The sequence below is a fragment of the Bombina bombina genome, chromosome 6 (assembly GCF_027579735.1).
Source record: "Bombina bombina isolate aBomBom1 chromosome 6, aBomBom1.pri, whole genome shotgun sequence".
Taxonomy (NCBI): domain Eukaryota; kingdom Metazoa; phylum Chordata; class Amphibia; order Anura; family Bombinatoridae; genus Bombina; species Bombina bombina.
Genome location: NC_069504.1, coordinates 387,193,339 through 387,216,640, shown reverse-complemented (window position 1 = coordinate 387,216,640; position 23,302 = coordinate 387,193,339).

The window sequence follows — 23,302 nt, the reverse complement described above, 5'->3', positions numbered from 1 at the left end:
CGCCACCTACATTACAGTTATTAACCCCTAATCTGCTGCCCCTAACATCTTCGCCACCTACATTACAGTTATTAACCCCTAATCTGCCGCCCCTAAAATCGCCGCCACCTACATTACACTTATTAAACCCTAATCTGCTGCCCCCAATGTTGCCGCCACTATACTAAAGTTATTAACCCCTTATTTTTTTTGTAATTTAGATAATTATATTTAATTAATTTAATTTATTTTATTTTATTTTATTGTAATGTTAGGTTTCATTGTAAGACATGTTAAGTTTTATTTTACAGGTAAGTTTGTATATATTTTAACTAGGTAGTTAGTAAATAGTTAATAACTATTTACTAACTAGTCTACCTAGTTAAAATAAATACAAACTTACCTGTAAAATAAAACTTAACATGTCTTACAATGAAACCTAACATTACAATAAAATAAAATAAATTAAATTAATTAAATATAATTATCTAAATTACAAAAAAATAAACACTAAATTAAACAAAATAGAAAACAAAATTATCAAAATTAAAAACGAATTACACCTAATCTAATAGCCCTATCAAAATAAAAAGCCCACCCAAAATAAAAAAAAATAGCCTACACTAAACTACCAATGGCCCTTAAAAGGGCCTTTTGTGGGGCATTGCCCCAAAGAAATCAGCTCTTTTACCTGTAAAAAAAAAATACAAACACCCCCCAACAGTAAAACCCACCACCCACACAACTAAACCCCCCAAATAAAAACCTATCTAAATAAACCTAAGCTAACCATTGCCCTGAAAAGGGCATTTGTTTGGGCATTGCCCTTAAAAGGGCATTTAGCTATTTTACATTGCCCAAAACTCTAATCTTAAAATAAAACCCACCCAATAAACCCTTAAAAAAAACTTAACACTAACCCCCTATGATCCACTTACAGTTTTCGAAGGCCGGACATCCATCCTCATCCAGGCGGCAGAGTCTTCGTCCAATTGGGCAGAAGTCCATCTCAAATCCGGCAGAAGTCTTCATCCAAGCGGGCAGAAGTCTTCATCCAGACGGCATCTTCTATCTTCATTCATCCGGCGCGGAGCCGGTCCATCTTCAAGACATCCGGCGCGGATCATCCTCTTCTTAAGAAATCTGCTGGAAAATGAAGTTTCCCTTTAAGTGACGTCATCCAAGATGGCGTCCCTTACATTCCGATTGACTTTTAGAATTCTATCAGCCAATAGGAATTAAAGGGGAAAAAATCCTATTGGCTGATACAATCAGCCAATAGGATTGAGCTTTCATCCTATTGGCTGATCCAATCAGCCAATAGAATGAGAGCTCAATCCTATTGGCTGATTGGAACAGCCAATAGGATGAAAGCTCAATCCTATTGGCTGATTGCAACATCCAATAGGATTTTTTCCCCTTTAATTCCTATTGGCTGATAGAATTCTATCAGCCAATCGGAATGTAAGGGATGCCATCTTGGATGATGTCACTTAAAGAGAAACTTAATTTTCCAGTGGATTTCGTAAGAAGAGGATGCTCCACGCAGGATGTCTTGAAGATGGACCTGCTCCGCGCCGGATGCATGAAGATAGAAGATGCCGTCTGGATGAAGACTTCTGCCCGCTTGGATGAAGACTTCTGCTGACTTCGAGGAGGACTTCTGCCCGATTGGATGAAGACTTCTGATGCCTGGATGAGGATGGATGTCCAGTCTTTAAAAACTGTAAGTGGATCGTCGGGGGTTAGTGTTAGTTTTTTTTAAGGGTTTATTGGGTGGGTTTTATTTTTAGATTAGGGTTTTGGGCAATGTAAAAGTGCTAAATGCCCTTTTAAGGGCAATGCCCATCCAAATGCCCTTTTCAGGGCAATGTTTAGTTTAGGATTATTTAGATTAGGTTTTTATTTGGGGGGGGGGGGGGTTTATTTTGGGTGTTTTTTTTTTATTTTGATAGGGCTATTAGATTAGGTGCAATTCGTTTTTATTTTTAATCATTTTGTTTTTTATTTTGTGTAATTTATTGTTTATTTTTTTAGTAATTTAGATAATTGTATTTAATTAATTTAATTTATTTTATTATAGTGTAATGTTAGGTTTTATTGTAAGGCAGGTTAGGTTTTATTTTACAGGTAAATTTGTATTTATTTTAACTAGGTAGTTAGTAAATAGTTAATAACTATTTACTAACTATTCTACCTAGTTAAAATAAATACAAACTTACCTGTGAAATAAAAATAAAACCTAAGCTAGCTATAATGTAACTATCAGTTATTTTGTAGCTAATTTGCAGCCAGATTACGAGTTTTGCGGTAAGAGGGGTGCGTTGCTAAATTGCAAGTTATTGTCACTGCTCACTTACCTACAGTGCTGGTATTACAGGTTTTCCTAAACCCGGCGTTAAAAGACAAGAAGTGAGCATAGAGCAAAATTGAGCTCCATACTGCACTCCAATACCAGCGCTGCTTAAGTCAGAGGTGAGCTGGTTGTACGCTCGTGCACGATTTCCCCATAGACATCAATGGGGAGAGCTGGCTGAGAAAAAGCCTAACACCTGCAATAAAGCAGCGTAAAGCTCAGTAATGCAGTCCCATTGATTCCTAGGGGGAAACACATTTTATGTTTACACCTAACACCCTAACATGAACCCCGAGTCTAAACACCCCTAATCTTACACTTATTAACCCCTAATCTGCCGCCCCCGACATCGCCGACACCTGCAATTTACTTATTAACCCCTAATCTGCCGCTCCGGACATCGCCACCACTATAATAAACATATTAACCCTTAAACCGCCACACTCCCCCTCGCAAACACTAGTTAAATATTATTAACCCCTAATCTACCACCCCTAACATCGCCGCCACCTACCTACATTTATTAACCAATAATCTGCCACTCCCAACGTCGCTGTCACTATACTAAATTTATTAACCCCTAAACCTAACTCTAACCCTAACACCCCCTAACATAAATATAATTAAAATAAATCTATTAATAACTAAATAATTCCTATTTTAAAATAAATACTTACCTGTAAAATAAACCCTAACTAATAGTTACATTGTATCTAGCTTAAGTTTTATTTTTATTTTACAGGCAAGTTTGTATTCATTTTAACTATGTAGAATAGTTACTAAATAGTTAATAACTCTTTAATAACTACCTAGCTAAAATGAATACAAATTTACCTGTAAAATAAAACCTAACCTAAGTTACACTAACACCTAACACTTAAAAGGGCCTTTTGCGGGGCATTGCCCCAAAGAAATCAGCTCTTTTACCTGTAAAAACAATACAAACAACCCCCCCAACAGTAAAACCCACCACCCACACAACCAAACCCCCCAAATAAAATCCTAACTAAAAAAAACTAAGCTCCCCATTTCCCTTAAAAAAGGGCATTTGGATGGGCATTGCCCTTAAAAGGGCATTTAGCTCTATTGCTGCCCAAAGCCCTAACCTAAAAATAAAACCCACCCAATAAACCCTTAAAAAAACCTAACACTAACATCCATCCTCAACAAAGCTGGGAGAAGTCCTCAACGAAGGCGGGAGAAGTCTTCATCCAAGCCAGCAGAAGTGGTTCTCCAGACGGGCAGAAGTCTTCATCCAGACGGCATCTTCTATCTTCATCCATCCGGCGCAGAGCGGGTCCAACTTCAAGACATCTGGCGCAGAGCATCCTCTTCTGCCGACAACTCCCGACGAATGAAGGTTCCTTTAAGTGACGTCATCCAAGTTGACGTCCCTTAGATTCCGATCGGCTGATAGACTTCTATCAGCCAATTGGAATTAAGGTTGAAAAAATCCTATTGATCCAATCAGCCAATAGGATTGAGCTTGCATTCTATTGGCTGTTGGCTAATAGTGATGTGAGAGGCCAGAGGTTTAGGGGTTAATAGTTTATTTTAGTATATTATAGTATATTATTTGATGCATTTTGTATGTATTTTGTGCAACTTTTTGTTTGAGCATAACAATTTAAGGGACATTCATTGTACACTAGATTTTACTTTGCATAAATGTTTTGTAGATTATCTATTTATATAGACCATTTGGGAGGGTTTTTGTAACTATTCATAGTTTTATTTATTTTTTAGCAACAGTGTGCTGATTTTCAGACTCCTAACCAAGCCCTAAAGTATTAGATGTATACTGATGTCTACAGACACCTGGTTGTGTAATGAACCGATTCATATGAAGGAGAAGAGGGAGTGTCTGCCTGTTCCTGCTTTCCCAGCCCCTTTCAGTGCGTTTCCCAGCCTTACCTCATCAACAGTGCTAAACTGGGAGCTTCTAAGTACGTTTTTAAAAGGTTTTATACTGGATTTTTATATCAGTATATATGCATATTCTTCTTTATAATAAGTGTGTATTATATGCATTTATATGAAAATTGGTGTATACTGTCCCTTTAACCAGAGCTCTGAGGTTGCTCTATCCCGACGCACGTTAAATTCAATGCCGGTTGCACATGCTTATTACAATTTTATGTGCTATTTTCAGCATTTTAAGGGGACAGAAAACACCTTACAGTACAGTAATCTCAAATGTTAAAGAACAACATCTTGTACATTATTTATTTTTCCCTCTTTTTCTGTAATTTAAGTATGTAACCTGTGGGTTTTCTAGTTCTTAGAAATTAAAAGCCCAACGCTGCAATGTATCTGTTGTCCCTACTTGGCTTCAACAGAGAATATAAAATAGAAACTGCAAAGCAAAGCAAGTTTTGCTAACATAATGACTGTGGCTAACTGTCACCTAGATTATGAGTTTTGCGTTAGAGGCTATGCATTGCTAACGAGCAGTTTTGTCTCACCGCTCACTTACCTGCAGCGCTGGTATTACGAGTTTTTATAAACCTGTCGTTAAAAAACAAGAAGTGAGCGTAGAGCAAAATTTTGCTCATTACCGCACTCCAATACCAGCGCTGCTTAAGTCAGCAGTTAGCTGGTCGTACGTGCTCGTGTACGATTTCCCCATAGGAATCAACGGGAGAGCCGGCTGAGAAAAAGTCTAACACCTGCAAAAAAGCAGCGTAAAGCTCCTTAACGCAGCCCCATTGATTCCTATGGGGAAATAAAAGTTATGTCTACACTTAACACCCTAACATGAACCCTGAGTCTAAACACCCCTAATATTACACTTATTATCCCCTAATATGCCCCCCCCCCGACATCGCTGACACCTACATTATATTATTAACCCCTAATCTGCCGCTCCGGACACCGCCGCCATCTACATTATAGTTATGAACCCCTAATCTGCTGCCCCCAACACCCCGCCACCTATATTATATTTATTAACCCCTAATCTGCTGCCCCAACGTTGCCACCACTATAATAAACATATTAACCCCTAACCCGCTGCACTCCCGCTTCGCAAACATTAGTTAAATATTATTAACCCCTAATCTGCCGGCCCTAACATTGACACCACCTACCTACATTTAATAACCCTAATTTGCCGCCCCCAACGTCGCCGCCACTATATTAAAGTTATTAACCCCTAAACCTAAGTCTAACCCTAAACCTAACACCCACTAACTTAAATATAATTTAAATAAATCTAAATAAAACCTACTATCATAAATCTTAATTATTCCTATTTAAAACTAAATACTTACCTATAAAATAAACCCTAAGACCTAGATTTGGAGTTTGGCGGTAGCCGTGAAAACCTGCGTTAGAGGCTCCTAACACTGGTTTTAGGCTACCGCCGGTATTTAGAGTCACTCAAAATAGGGTCTAACGCTCACTTTTCAGCCGCGACTTTTCCATACCGCAGATCCCCTTACGTCAATTGCGTATCCTATCTTTTCAATGGGATCTTCCTAACTCCGGTATTTAGAGTCGTTTCTGAAGTGAGCGTTAGACATCTAACGACAAAACTCCAGCCGCAGGAAAAAAGTCAGTAGTTAAGAGCTTTCTGGGCTAACGCCGGTTTATAAAGCTCTTAACTACTGTACTCTAAAGTACACTAACACCCATAAACTACCTATGTACCCCTAAACCGAGGTCCCCCCACATCGCCGACACTTGATTAAATTTTTTTAACCCCTAATCTGCCGACCGCCACCTACGTTATACTTATGTACCCCTAATCTGCTGCCCCTAACACCGCCGACCCCTGTATTATATTTATTAACCCCTAATCTGCCCCCCACAACGTCGCCGCCAGCTACCTACACTTATTAACCCCTAATCTGCCGTCCGCACGCCACCGCCAGCTACATTATCCCTATGTACCCCTAATCTGCTGCCCCTAACACCGCCGACCCCTGTATTATATTTATTAAACCCTAATCTGCCCCCCACAACGTCGCCGCCAGCTACCTACACTTATTAACCCCTAATCTGCCGAGCGGACCGCACCGCTACTATAATAAAGTTATTAACCCCTAATCCGCCTCACTAACCCTATAATAAATAGTATTAACCCCTAATCTGCCCTCCCTAACATCGCCGACACCTAACTTCAATTATTAACCCCTAATCTGCCGACCGGAGCTCACCGCTATTCTAATAAATGTATTAACCCCTAAAGCTAAGTCTAACCCTAACACTAACACCCCCCTAAGTTAAATATAATTTAAATCTAACGAAATAAATTAACTCATATTAAATAAATTATTCCTATTTAAAGCTAAATACTTACCTGTAAAATAAATCCTAATATAGCTACAATATAAATTATATTTATATTATAGCTATTTTAGGATTTATATTTATTTTACAGGTAACTTTGTATTTATTTTAACCAGGTACAATAGCTATTAAATAGTTAAGAACTATTTAATAGCTAAAATAGTTAAAATAATTAAAAATGTACCTGTAAAAGAAATCCTAAACTAAGTTACAATTAAAACTAACACTATACTATCAATAAATTAATTAAATAAACTACCTACAATTACCTACAATTAACCTAACACTACACTATCAATAAATTAATTAAATACAATTGCTACAAATAAATACAATTAAATAAACTTGCTAAAGTACAAAAAATAAAAAAGAACTAAGTTACAAAAAATAAAAAAATATCTACAAACATAAGAAAAATATTACAACAATTTTAAACTAATTACACCTACTCTAAGCCCCCTAATAAAACAACAAAGCCCCCCAAAATAAAAAATGCCCTACACTATTCTAAATTACTAAAGTTAAAAGCTCTTTTACCTTACCAGCCCTGAACAGGGCCCTTTGCGGGGCATGCCCCAAGAAGTTCAGCTCTTTTGCCTGTAAAAAAAAAACCATACAATACCCCAATCAGATTGAGCTCGCATTCTATTGGCTGTTCCGATCAGCCAATAGAATGCGAGCTCAATCTGATTGGCTGATTGGATCAGCCAATCGGATTGAACTTGATTCTGATTGGCTGATTCCATCAGCCAATCAGAATATTCCTACCTTAATTCCGATTAATCGGAATTCGAGGGACGCCATCTTGGATGACGTCCCTTAAAGGAACCGTCATTCTGCAGTTGGACGTCGCCGGAAGAAGATGGGTCCGCGGTGGAGGTCTTCAGGATGGAGCCGGTCGTCATCGGATGAAGATAGAAGATGCCGCTTGGATCAAGATGGTTGCCGGTCCGGATCGCCTCTTCTTCCCGGATAGGATGAAGACTTTGGAGCCTCTTCTGGACCTCTTCAGGCACCGGATGATGGATCACCAACCCCCGCTTGGATTGGATGAAGATTTTGGAGCCAGGACGGATCGGTGATACCTGGTGAGGTGAAGACAAGGTAGGATAATCTTCAGGGGCTTAGTGTTAGGTTTATTTAAGGGGGGTTTGGGTTAGATTAGGGGTATGTGGGTGGTGGGTTGTAATGTTGGGGGGGGGGGTATTGTATGTTTTTTTTTTACAGGCAAAAGAGCAGAACTTCTTGGGGCATGCCCCGCAAAGGGCCCTGTTCAGGGCTGGTAAGGTAAAAGAGCTTTTAACTTTAGTAATTTAGAATAGGGTAGGGCATTTTTTATTTTGGGGGGCTTTGTTGTTTTATTAGGGGGCTTAGAGTAGGTGTAATTAGTTTAAAATTGTTGTAATATTTTTCTTATGTTTGTAGATATTTTTTTATTTTTTGTAACTTAGTTCTTTTTTATTTTTTGTACTTTAGCAAGTTTATTTAATTGTATTTATTTGTAGCAATTGTATTTAATTAATTTATTGATAGTGTAGTGTTATGTTAATTGTAGGTAATTGTAGGTAGTTTATTTAATTAATTTATTGATAGTATAGTGTTAGTTTTAATTGTAACTTAGTTTAGGATTTCTTTTACAGGTACATTTTTAATTATTTTAACTATTTTAGCTATTAAATAGTTCTTAACTATTTAATAGCTATTGTACCTGGTTAAAATAAATACAAAGTTACCTGTAAAATAAATATAAATCCTAAAATAGCTATAATATAAATATAATTTATATTGTAGCTATATTAGGATTTATTTTACAGGTAAGTATTTAGCTTTAAATAGGAATAATTTATTTAATAAGAGTTAATTAATTTTGTTAGATTTAAATTATATTTAACTTAGGGGGGTGTTAGTATTAGGGTTAGACTTAGCTTTAGGGGTTAATACATTTATTAGAATAGCGGCGAGATTCGGTCGGCAGATTAGGGGTTAATAATTGAAGTTAGGTGTCGGCGATGTTAGGGAGGGCAGATTAGGGGTTAATACTATTTGTGATAGGGTTAGTGAGGCGGATTAGGGGTTAATAACTTTATTATAATAGCGGTGCGGTCCGGTCGGCAGATTAGGGGTTAATAAGTGTAGGCAGGTGGAGGCGACTTTGTGGGGGGCAGATTAGGGGTACATAGGGATAATGTAAGTAGCGGCGGTTTACGGAGCGGCAGATTAGGGGTTAATAATAATATGCAGGGGTCAGCGATAGCGGGGGTGGCAGATTAGGGGTTAATAAGTGTAAGGTTAGGGGTGTTTAGACTCGGGGTACATGTTAGAGTGTTAAGTGCAGACGTCGGAAGGGTTACCGCATAGCAAACAATGTTGCTGCGTTAGGAGCTGAACGCGTTTTTTTTGCAGGTGTTAGGTTTTTTTCAGCTCAAACAGCCCCATTGTTTCCTATGGGAGAATCGTGCACGAGCACGTTTTTGAGGCTGGCCGCGTCCGTAAGCAACTCTGGTATCGAGAGTTGAAGCTGCGTTAAAAATGCTCTACGCTCCTTTTTTGGAGCCTAACGCAGCCTTTATGTGGACTCTCGATACCAGAGTTATTTTTATGGTGCGGCCAGTAAAACGCGGGCGTTAGTTTTTCGGGTCGTTACCGACAAAACTCCAAATCTAGCCGTAAGTTAGCTACAATATAACTAATAGTTACATTGTAGCTAGCTTAGGATTTATTTTTATTTTACAGGCAAGTTTTATTTTAACTAGGTAGAATAGTTATTAAATAGTTATTAACTATTTACTAACTACCTAGCTAAAATAAATACAAATTTACCTGTAAAAAAAACCTAACCTAAGTTACACTAACACTACAATATAATTAAATGAAGACAAAAAGAGAGACGCCAAGGCATAGAGCAATATCGTCGGATCACAGAGGTAAAATGAGCGTCCCTCCCCCAAATGCACAGAATACTCACAGATGGAGCGACACAAAGTGTCAGTGGTAGCAAGCTGGAACTGTTAGGAGTCGCCCGGCAGACACGCTGTGGCTTATTGATGTCACAGATCCTCGTCCAGTCACAGTGTCAGTTCCTCCCGTACTCTCACAGCAGCAGTAGTTGTAGTATAGCCAATGTTATGGGCTATATTAACTGGCTTGCATATAATCGTGTGTAGTAAGGACATACCACAACACAACGCAAGTAATAAGAGATAACAATTTATTAAAATTAATCTTAAAAACAACAGCAACCAGTTCCTTGGCTGGTGGCCATATCATCAGGCTGTAAAACTATACACAATTTATCTCACTAAATACCCTGCATTGACCAATCGAATGACGGCCTCAAAGCACACCCCCCAGACTAAAAGCTGGATTAACTATTGAAGTCATGGTATAAATTGAACATACATTCTCACAGCATATTAAAAGTAGAACATACATTATAAAACTCCTATTTATTTAAAAAACTGTTTTCTGAGCAACTTTGAAATTTATCAGAAAAACAATATATAACTATATATAAAAATTCATACAATATCATCATTAACATTAGTGTTTAAATTAGAAAGTCAAAAATTTCTTAATCCATTGGCGGATTAGTCCATAGTATCATACATGTATCATACTACTCCATTCATACATTGATATGTGTTAGGAATTATTGTTAGCGTAAGTAGCGCCATCTTGTTCTTGGGCGCCATTTTGTCTTTGGCAGCATCCATCTTGTCTGAATAATCTTTATTAAAAGTAATTTATTCTGTAGTGAGAAATATATGCTTGTTATTTTACTCTGCTAAGCTAGCTAACCTTGTAGATGTCCCTGGCACTAGGCCCGGAGGGTACTATCTCTATAAGATGTTCAAACAACCTTGTTGTTCTCTGAGATGCACTGCTTATTATGACTATAAAATATTGTTTAGAGCTAGTAACTTTCCTGAACAATTCTGTGTATAACTGTGTAAAATGACGTGGCCATAACGTGTCATCAAGTTAACCCTGTACACTGTAATTGGTGCCTATAAGACATGTTGTGTGTCTTTGAATAAACAGAATAGTTTTGGATCATTGCTGCGTGGTCTGAGTCTGTTCTAAGGATATCCTTATCAGATAATCAACATCTGCTCCAGGTGATTCAGTGGGCCTGAGAGTTAGGCCTGACCTGACACTCCCCCCATGAAACCAACACCTTACAGTTTCTGGTGTCAGAAGTGGGATTCGCAGTCGGTAAGTGGATGAGTGTTTTTTTACTCTACTTTCCCTCTGTGAATCTGAACCTAAATTTAATTGGTTTATTTTTAGGTGTTGGTAATATATGCTAACGGGTTAAAAAGGGATTCCTGCAATTGAGTGCAGGGGGTTGTGCCGAGGTTCTGAGTCCTGCGGGCACTTGTGATAATCCCTCTAGACAGGTTAATAGTCCTGTGCTAGTTTAAGACAGATATTGTAGTGTCTGTCTGATTGAAGCACGCAAGATAAAGTGGGTTTGAGTCCCACTTGTGTTGAAGTTCATTCCTATAATAGAGTTTTGTTACCCACCTGGATCTGATGTTTGATATTTGATTGCTTGCATGCTTTTAATTGCTGTGGTATGCTGTTGTGACTGTGCATTTTAGCATTGCTGCTCTTATTTGCATGTAAAATATTGATAATAAATGCGTGTTCGAAAAGTAGAATGTTATTGCATTTTTAATGTCTACAAAGGGTTAATAGAAGTATTTCAGAAGCAGAGAGACATCCACTCTAGAAAGGGAGAGTGATCATAAAAAACTGTCAGTAAGCACTGCTGTGTAGATTCAAAGAGAAAACTCTGTGTTAAAGAATGTTGAGGGCAAGGAAGGGGGGCCACCGAGCGCACACATAGATCAGAGAACAGGAAAAAAAAACGGTACAGCAACTCCGTTTGTAAAACTCTTTCTCTCTTCGTTTGCAGTAATGAAAAGGAAATTTTGTATATTTTGATGTGCCATGTGTGATGTGTCTGTTATCAAGTGTAGAAGAGTGAAAAGAGGATATTTTATCCTGTTTGAAATGTTTTTCTCAATTTGTGGGGAAATGGCCATTCTCTGCAAATTCAGACACTTTCAAATACATTTTAAATTTGGTGGAAAGTTAATCTTATTGTATTTTTATATGTCTTTGGTATGTTATGAAATATATGTTTTCCTGAGAAGGAAGGATAAAACAAAAAAGATGAGCTTGAATTTCTGGTATGCGAGATGAGATTGTGTGTGTGTGTATCGCTGTAAAAATGACCTTGCTGCATTTTTTTCTTTCTGTTTCTTAGCTGGCAAATCAAACGTTGTAAGGGAGTATTTTGTAGTGTTATTTTTATAAATGTATTTTAATAGCAGTTTTTAATGATAATTGTTGTATGCAAATATAAAAAAAATCTGTCCCCCTGTTGCGGCATATAAATATATTGTTTTTGCAAGGTAACTAATTAAGGGAGTTGTGAATGTGCGGATGATTGAGGACCTTTGGTCATGTTCGGGTAAATGAAACATTATATTTGCAAGATCTGGGCACGGCGTTAGTAGAAAAGATAAAATATAGGTATAGGCTGTATATCAATACATTTATCTAAAAGTATTTGGGTCTGTTTCTGTTGCAAGTAAATTAATATGCAGGTCATGATACAGTACAGAAGTTGAATTTGTGTGGTAAATCATACAAGCAGCCTAAATCATGGTTAGGGTATACGTATGTAATTTACCTGATAAATGGTTAGTCCTCGAAGGGACAGTACACTGGAACATAGGTTTGATATTAAGGTATTTTCAATGGCTTGTTATACAAGCTGAATAGTTTAAAATGTAGGAGAAGTTGCATTTGCAAGTTTGTGTATATATGAAGTAAATTGCAATGGGTTGAATTTCGGATAATCCTTATCTTATATTTGACTGTAAAATCAAAGCTTAGGGCTTAGACAGAGCAATAGAAAATTGTCATTTTATTATTAAAGGACCAGTTCACTCATGTGAAAGGAGTTCATGAGCAGCAATAACACTGTATTAGTAGTTTGCAAAATATATATTTTTTGAGACCTTTCTTTGTATTATTCTTTTTAAATCTGCCGTTTAGATAGTAGATATTTACGCAGTGTAACTTAATTCTCTCTGTAATGCAAGCTGAACTGATAAATTGTCTACAATCTAATTATCTACAATCTTGGTGTTGCGATCTGTGAGACTAGCGTAAAAAAAAAGAAAACAGAGGAGTGAAAATATTTAAAGGGATACAGGCAAACTGATATAAAATCTGAGATTTTAAGGAAATATTTACAGAGAAGACAATGAGGTTTACTGTAAGATTAACACTAGTATATTTAATTGTGTCAGCAGTTTCAATTAAAGATCATTTTTAATTTGGGTAAAATGTCCTTTTAACTAGCCTGCATTCCACTGTGAGAGTGTTTTATGCTGGTTATGCTTGCTTAGGCTATTTAATGAACGTCAGTATACATTTTTATTATAAGTAAGGCCAATGGATCATTGGGAACAATGTAAAGGGGAAATTTTATTATTATTCTTTTGTAGAAAGCTCATTTTTTTGTTATATGCAATCGTTATATTTGTCTAGACAGCTGCATAATGGTGAATATCAAATTATCAACAAAGTTAGATTAAATAATTGTGTTGTTATTGAAATTTTGGTTATGTAAAAGTATAGACTGGATTCTAGAGTTTTTCACAAATTATTTGTGCCACATCTGATTTATTTAACATTGAATTTGCATAGTGCATGTGGGCAGGAGCTATATAGAACATTGGCTGTACCATGGTTATCTGATCTTTCCCAAAATAGGATATTTAGGTGTTTGTGTGTTCCTTTATAGGTTTATGGATCGGGATGTTCTGTGTAAATATGCAACTGGAGTTTATTGAGCATCTGCAGTGATTGCATCATTAGTATGATCTCAAAGTGTTGTGCATAGTAGAAGGTGCAGAACCAGGGTATAGATGGTTCTTTTAGGATTTTAATTATTTGTAGTGTTTTGCGAGTGCTGTGTTTCAGTAAATGTCAGTATATGTGTTGAATTTCAGGTTAATTGTGGTTGTTTAAAGTTTGTGTCAGCTGTTAATGTTTTGTTTTGTGAAGTGGACAAGTGGTTTTAAATGTTTTCTAAGAGATTGTTATGTTTTTCTCTTTTGTGACTGCGTGTGGAAGCGTGCTGTATGAATGGCATATTGAATAGTGAGGTGTATTTGATGTTGCTTGACATTGAGAATAGTATTCTGCATGCATGAGTGGAGGGCATGATTTGTCTTTTAGTTTATTGTAATATTGTGTTTGCGTACCACATGGGATGTTTCACGCAAACAAGGGGGAAGTATTGATGAGTATTGCTGAGTATCTTTATGTGACATGGGTGATTATTATTTTAAGTAAGAAAGTGAACCGAAAATGTTTTTATTTTTCTATTTTGTTCTTAACACAATATTTGTATTTGCAGGATGAGATCATGCAGCTGTATCCAGAGATTAAAGACACTAACTGAATTATTTTTGAGTTTTCCATATTTAGGTAACATCTGTACAGATAAAATTCCATAAGTGCAAGTAAACCTTTTAAAGAGAGAAAAAATGAAGATAAAAGACCTTTTGTAAAGCTTGTTTTAACCACCATACTGCAGTAAAAGTTGCTGAACTATTTTTGGATCCATTATTTGCTTTGCATGCTGGTACCAGCCCCAGAACTGGACTCTGGGTAATCCATGACTGTTTCCTCTGATGTGTGTCGTCAGAACATAAAGACTATCCTTCTCTGGACTGTGCCTTGCCGGTTGATATTGAGGACCTGTTATGCTGTTACAGGGTCAACCAATTAAATTAGGGGAGTATTGTTTTCATATCAGTTATAAGAAGTCATATAGTTTTGTCTACAGAAAAACATGCCTTATTGGTATTAGTGCACATTGTAGTTTATGTACTTAAAAAAAGTAACCCTTTAGATAAGAGTAACTCTAAACCTTGCAGTATTGTAACCTATTGAATGGCCCACTGAGTATAAAAAATATGTTTGCACCTTTATAGTTTAAAGAAAATGCTGCAATATATCAGAATATTTTAGACCCTTCACCCTATAGAACATAATGAGGACATGTCTCAGCTAGAAGTTTATATTAATTATACAGAGAAATATTTATTTAGGGAGTAGCATAATTATAGTTTATGAAAGCAAATGTATTTTTCCCTTTTATTAAATGGTATGGTATCTGCAAAGTGAATTTGGTAATTCCAGATGTTTGTCAAAGAAAGGATTTATCTTACCATAAAGATGTGTTTACCTTTAAAAGATTTTGTAGTTTTAAATGATGTTATCATTGTATGCTTTCCTCATACAGGAGTGTGAGATAATTTAGGTTGCATAAAATAATTAGTAAACTAGTAGTGTTTATATCAGATGAGATTGTTGACTATTAGGATCATAGTTGGAGAATTATAAACATTATAGATAGTAGCTGTGCAGAATAAAGCAACACTAGGTTCTTTTATTTTTAGAAGTTCAAAGTGACAGTGTAAAGAGATTCATTTTTTTTTTAAGAAAATGTAATTGACTGTTTAATTTTTTTCATTTTTGCTACAGGGCAGGCCTTAGCATAAGTTTTAGCATAGCCATTCAGCCTCTTGATGAAGTCTAGCAGTTTTCACTTTCTTAGTATTCATGAAGTATTGTTTAAATTGTATAGAAAAGCTGTAAGTTATTCTCTGTAAAAGTATCAATGTATTTAGTTTGTATTATATATCAACAATGTTTTTCCTTGGTTTTAAATGACATAGGATGAGTTAAGCTAAAGGAATTGGGATGCTTACAGAAAAAAGATGAAAGAAGTTTTATTTGGACATAATTGTGATTGTATTGGGGTGTGTACTCATCTTGTGCTGTTTTTTTTTTCCTTCTCAGATTCCTTCTGGCTTGAGTGTCTGCTTGCTATGGGGATCCACTAGCTGCCTTGTCTACCCCATGAACAAACCATCAGATTTCCAGCATCTCCCTGTGGAAGAACACTGGATAAGCACCCCTACAGCAAATTAACTGTATTAAAGCAAAGTGTCTGAGGAAGGTGGAGCGCTCTAAGAGGACAAAGACTGTTCTTAAAGTGATCAGAGGCCACCTAGAGACATTTGTGCTGTTACCATGTCATGCTTTACTGTGGAGAAAGAACTGTTGGACATATTGGGGGGTGCTAGCAATGCAGGTGGAGAAATTAAAGATGTAGCGTTGTTTGGGGGTAGATGGAGGGCTGTTTTGGGTCTTTGTGCAGGTAGACCGGTAGTTTTGGGGATGCTGGAAGGTAGACGGAGCGTATTGGAGAGGCCGCACCTATGTGCAGTGACAAATTAGCCTATAAAATTATACCACGACATGTGAATATTTTTCTCTATAGTATTTCTCACATAGAATCCTGTTACCACAGTATTAGGCTCATACTGTTGTTAAAGGCTTTCCTCATTTTCTGTGCCTGTCTATTTTTATGTTATTTTGTTAGAATAAAAGGATGGTATGTTAGGAATTATTGTTAGCGTAAGTAGCGCCATCTTGTTCTTGGGCGCCATTTTGTCTTTGGCAGCATCCATCTTGTCTGAATAATCTTTATTATAAGTAATTTATTCTGTAGTGAGAAATATATGCTTGTTATTTTACTCTGCTAAGCTAGCTAACCTTATAGATGTCCCTGGCACTAGGCCCGGAGGTTACTAACTCTATAAGATTTTCAAACGACCTTGTTGTTCTCTGAGATGCACTGCTTATTATGACTATGGAATATTGTTTAGAGCTAGTAACTTTCCTGAACAACACTGTGTATAACTGTGTAAAATGACGCGGCCATAACGTGTCATGAAGTTAACCCTGTACACTGTAATTGGTGCCTATAAGACATGTTGTGTGTCTTTGAATAAACAGAATAGTTTTGGATCATTGCTGCATGGTCTGAGTCTGTTCTAAGGATATCCTTATCAGATAATCAACATCTGGTCCAGGTGATTCAGTGGGCCCGAGGCTTAGGCCTGACCTGACACTCCCCCCATGAAACCAACACCTTACAGTATGACTACAACAACCAATGGTTATAAACCATAGGCGTTGTTAGTGTATCTTAATATCAGTGCTAGTAGATCGTAAATAAGTATTTATGTATGATACTTGGATGCCCTTCATGCCGGTCCAACTTCTCGTACCAGTAGATTTTGGTATACCCTATGTTACACATTATTTGGGTGCAGCTCTGTTAGTACATCTATTATCTATTATTGTACATCGATGTGCATTACCACATCAATGCTCTATACATCAATCTACAGAACTACAAACGATGCACAATGATACATAAAGAAACTAAATATATACATAAACCAGAATTCAACTATTGGCATTGCCAGTTCCTCTAAAGGGATTCCTGTATAAGGAGAGGGATGGACTAAGGAATAGGGAGACCCACTGGATCACACTTGCCTATGTCATTATTAGAAGGCCGCCAAATCTATATTAAGATTTAGACCAGTAGGATGGAGGCTCTTAAGAGTGTGTATCCAGTATGTCTCCCTCTGTCTAAGTCTGGAGAGCCTATTGTACAGATGGGATATAGGAATGGACTCTATCGGACAAATGGTGAAGCAATCAATATTACCACCATGTGAGTAATTACAGTGTCTCGAAACACTATGATTTTTGTAGTTAATTTTCATATTCCATACATGTTCGGACCATCTGATGCTCAATCTCCTACAGGTCCTACCTATGTACTGTACCCCACAAACGCAAGATAACAAATAAACAACATAACGGTAAGCACAAGATATGTGTCCAGTTATAGAAAATAGTTTTCCAGTCACATTTGACTTAAAAATCTTTTGTTTGTGTGTAATCTTGGCACATAGTTTACATCTATTAACTTCACACCTAAAGGACCCTACAGATAAAGTTCTTGACCGCTTACAATTATAAGATATACTGTGTTTCACGATTTTACTAGGGGCCAATATTGTTTTTAGATTAGGAGCTTTTTATAGATTATCCTGGGTTTATCACCTAATGTGTTACCCAAAATTGGGTCCTTTTTAAGGATACCCCAATATTTAGTAATAATTTGTTTCATTTGTTTGTGATGACAGTTATATTTTGAAATAAATAAAACAGAATTTTTTTGTCAGATTGGCCTCCACTGTAGGGGTCCTATTGGGTTTAAAGTAATCTTCCCTTTTATCAAATTTGGCTCTCAAATAGCCATTTTCTATGATGTGACGGGGATAGTGTTTTTCATTGAGCCATTCTTTAAGTACAAAACTTTGAATTTCATAATCAGCTATACTGCTACAGTTACAACAAATCCGTTTAAATTGGCCATAAGGCACATTGCGTTTCCATGGGAAATAATGATGGCTATTAAAATCAAGGTAGCTGTTAAAATCTACTGTTTTAAAATGAGTGGTACTAGTAACCCTACTATCCTCAAATTTCAGTTCAAGATCCACAAACACAATGGTCTCATGATGTATGCAACTAGTAAAAGAAAGTCCTCTATCATTATGGTTAAGATGTTCAACAAAGGAGTTGGCAGATGCAATGTCTCCCCTCCAAACAAAAATCATATCATCAATGTACCGCCCATAGAATACCAGGTTCGCCCCGTATGCCTTGTCAAATATATATTGATGTTCAAAAGATCCCATAAACAAATTGGCATAACTGGGGGCGAACCTGGTACCCATGGCGGTACCCTTGATTTGAAGAAAAAATTCATCCTGAAACAAAAAATAGTTATGCCTCAGGATGAATTATATAAGTTGTAAAATATACTCACATTGGTTGGAAGGTAGATAAATATCTCCCTGTAGATATTCAGATATCACTGAAATACCTAAATGATGTGATATATTGGAGTAAAGTTACTGAACGTCACAAGTTATCCATAATAGATCATGGGTAATGGTGACTGACTCCAATTTCTTAATTAAGTCAGTGGAATCACGAATATAAGATTCAAGGCCAAGCACATACTTTTGTAAGAAATGGTCAACATAAGACGACACATTATCAGTAAGGCTTCCAATACCCGCAATTATAGGCCTCCCCGGAGGGCACCTGGGGTTTTTATGTAATTTGGGTAGATGGTAATAGAAAGCATAATTAGGTTCCTTAGGGACCAAAAATTCCTTTTCCTTCTTAAGTATCATACCTTCCTTATATGCATGCTCCACAAGGTTTTTTAGTAGGTCTTTATATTATGTAGTTGGATCATAATTCAATTGAATATAATACGAAATGTCAAAAAGTATTTTGCGAGCTTCCAGAAGATAATCTTCCAAATTTTGGAGGACAATCCTGCCTCCTTTGTCTGCCTGCCTAATGACCAGAGACTTATCATTTCTTAAACTTGTTATAGCTCTTCGTTCATTGGCATAAATATTATCCTTAGATTTGTTATTATTTCTCGGGATTAATTCTATATTGTCACTGACCAGCTGTTTAAAAATCTCAATATGAGGGTTATTCTGTAATTGCGGTGTGAAATTAGATTTATTTTTAAAATCAGTTTGTATGTAACCCTCACACAATTGTTCTACCAGCGAGTCAGGTTCATATACTGGAATTTATGTATCTACCAATCTTGTATCCATGTGATCAGTTAGTATTGGGACATATGTTTCATTTTTAAGTTTTTTCTCTGCAAAATATTTCTGCATAGATAGTTTCTGTGTGAAACGGTTTAAATCTATGAACAGAGAAAACAAATTATGTTTTGGAAGCCTTACTGATAATGTGTCGTCTTATGTTGACCATTTCTTACAAAAGTATGTGTTTGGCCTTGAAGCTTATATTCGTGATTCCACTGACTTAATAAAGAAATTGGAGTCAGTCACCATTACCCATGATCTATTATGGATGACTTGTTCAGTCACTTTACTCCAATATATCACATAATTTAGGTATTTCAGCGATATCTGAATATCTACAGGGAGATATTTATCTACCTTCCAACCAATGTGAGTTTATTTTACAACTTATATCATTCATCCTGAGGCATAACTATTTTTTATTTCAGGATGAATTTTTTCTTCAAATCAAGGGTACCGCCATGGGTACCAGGTTCGCCCCCAGTTATGCTAATTTGTTTATGGGATCTTTTGCACATCAATATATATGACATGGCATACGGGGCGAACCTGGTATTCTATGGGCGGTACATTGATGATATGATTTTTGTTTGAAGGGGAGACATTGCATCTGCCAACTCCTTTGTTGAACATCTTAACCATAATGATAGAGGACTTTCTTTTACTAGTTGCATACATCATGAGACCACAGTGTTTTTGGATCTTGAACTGAAATTTGAGGATAGTAGGGTTACTAGTACCACTCATTTTAAAACAGTAGATTGTAACAGCTACCTTGATTTTAATAGCCATCATTATTTCCCATGGAAACGCAATGTGCCTTATGGCCAATTTAAACGGATTCGTCATAACTGTAGCAGTATAGCTGATTATGAAATTCAAAGTCTTGTACTTAAAGAACGGTTCAATGAAAAACACTGTCCCCTTCACATTATAGAAAATGGCTATTTGAGAGCCAAATTTGATAAAAGAGAAGATTACTTTAAACCCAATAGGACCACTACAGTGGAGTCCAATCTGACAAAAAAATCTGTTTTATTTATTACAGAATATAACTGTCATCACAAACAAATTAAACAAATTATTACTAAATATTGGGGTATCCTTAAAAAGGACCCAATTTTGGGTAACACATTAGGTGATAAACCCAGGATAGTCTATAAAAAAGCTCCTAATCTAAAAACAATATTGGTTCCTAGTAAAATCGTGAAACATAGTTTATCTTATAATTGTAAGCGGTCAAGAACTTTATCTGTAGGGTCCTTGAAGATGGACCCACTCCACTCCGGATGGATGACAATAGAAGATGCCACCTGGATAAAGACTTCTGCCCGTTTGGAGGACCTCTTCTGCCCGGATTGGATGAAGACTTCTGCCGGCAGTCTGGAGGACCACTTCAGCCCGGTTGGGTGAAGCCGTCTCAAGGTAGGGTGATCTTCAAGGGGGTAGTGTTAGGTTTTATTAAGGGGGATTGGGTGGGTTTTAAGAGTAGGGTTGGTTGTGTGGGTGGTGGGTTTAAATGTTGGGGGGGTACTGTATTTTTTTTTTACAGGTTAAAGAGCTGATTACTTTGGGGCAATGCCCCGCAAAAAGCCCTTTTAAGGGCTATTTGTAATTTAGTGTATAGTAGGGATTTTTATTATTTTGGGGGGCTTTTTTATTTTATTAGGGGGATTAGATTAGGTGTAATTAGTTTAAAATTCTTGTAATTATTTTATTATTTTCTGTAATTTAGTGTTTTTTTTCATACTTTAGTTTATTTTATTTAATTGTAATTAATTGTATTTAGTTTAGGTAATTTATTTAATTGTAGTGTAGTGTTAGGTGTAATTGTAACTTAGGTTAGGATTTATTTTACAGGTATATTTGTATTTATTTTAACTAGGAAGTTATTAAATAGTTAATAACTATTTAATAACTATTGTACCTAGTTAAAATAAATACAACATTGCCTGTAAAATAAAAATAAACACTGAGATAGCTACAATGTAACTATTAGTTATATTGTAGCTAGCTTAGGGTTTATTTTATAGGTAAGTATTTAGTTTTAAATAGGAATAATTTGGTTAATAATAGTAATTTTATTTTGATGTATTTAAATTATATTTAAGTTAGGGGTTGTTAGGGTTAGACTTAGATTTAGGGGTTAATATATTTATTATAGTGGCGGTGACGTTGGCGGCAGCAGATTAGGGCTTAATAAGTGTAGTTAGGTGGCGGCGACATTGGGAGCGGCAGAGTAGGGGTTAATAAATAAAAAGTAGGTGTTGCGATGTTGGGGGCAGCAGATTAGGGGTTCATACGGATAATGTAGGTGGCGGCGGTGTCCAGAGCGGCAGATTAGGGGTTAATAATATAAAGAAGGAGTCGGCGATGTTGGGGACGGCAGATTAGGGGTTAATAAGTGTAAGATTAGGGGTGTTTAGACTCGGGGTTCATGTTATGGTGTTAGGTGTAGACATAAAATATATTTCCCCATAGGAATCAATGGGGCTGCGTTAGAAGCTGAACGCTGCTTTTTTAAAGGTGTTAGGTTTTTTTTCAGCCGGCTCTCCCCCATTGATTCCTATAGGGAAATCGTGCACGAGCACATTTAGCCAGCTCACCGCTACCGTAAACAGCGCTGGTATTACAGTGAGATGTGGAGCAAAATTTTGCTCTCAGCTCACTTTTCTGAGGCTAACACCGGGTTTAAAAAAACCTGTAATACCAGCGTTGTCTTAAGTGAGCGGTGAGAAAAAAATGCTTGTTAGCCCTGCACACCATTACCGACATAAACTTGTAATCTAGGATATAGTGTTTTCGAGACACTGTAATTACTCACATGGTGGTAATATTGATTGCTTCATCATTTGTCCGATAGAGTCCATTCCTATATCCCATCTGTACAATAGGCTCCCAGACTTAGACAGAGGGAGACCTACTGGATACACACTCTTAAGAGCCTCCATCTTACTGGTCTAAATCTCAATATAGATCTGGCAGCCTTCTAATAATGACATAGGCAAGTGTGATCCAGTGTTTTCTCCCTATACCTTAGTCCATCCCTCTCCTTATACAGGAATCCCTTTAGAGGAACTGACAATGTAAATAGTTGAATTCTGGTTTATGTATATACAGTGAGGCCCCGGTTTACGCACGACTCGGTATACGAAATTTCGGTTTACGAAATCAAAATTTGAAGAAAATTTGACTCGGTTTACGAATTTTTTTCGCAATACGAAACAAAATGCCGGTTTGCGCCCCTCGGTTTACGAATATTTTTCGCAATACGAAACCAGTGGCCCCTGTGCCCCCTGCATACTCAAGTATGATTGAATTAATGAAGTTTGGGTACCAGTGTGGAAGTGTTGGAGAGGTTTTGGAGCCATTTTGCAGCAAGTTGTTGAGCCTTTTGGAGCCATTTGCAGCAAGTTGTTAAGCCTTTTGGAGCCATTTGCAGCAAGTTGTGGAGCCTTTTGGAGACATTGGAGCCATTTGCAGCAAGTTGTTAAGCCTTTTGGAGCATTTTTTGGACACTTTATTTGAATTTTTTCGGACCTCCGGAACGCATTAATTGATTTTCAATGCATTCCTATGGGAAACCGTGTTTCGGTTTACGAATTTTTCGCAATACGAAACGACCCGGAGAACGAATTAAATTCGTAAACCGACGCCTCACTGTATTTAGTTTCTTTATGTATCATTGTGCATTGTTTGTAGTTCTGTATATTGGTGTATAGAGCATTGATGTGGTAATGCACATCGATGTACAATAATAGATAATAGATGTACTAACAGAGCTGCACCCAAATAATGTGTAACATAGGGTATACCAGTATCTACTGGTATGAGAGATTGGACCAGCATGAAGGGCATCCAAGTATCATACATAAATACTTATTTACAATCTACTAGCATTGATATTAAGATACACTAACCACGCATATGGTTTATTACCATTGGTTGTTGTAGTCATACCAATGTATGAATGGAGTAATATGATACATGTATGATACTATGGACTAATCCGCCAATGGATTAAGACATTTTTAACTTTCTAATTTAAACACTAATGTTAATGATC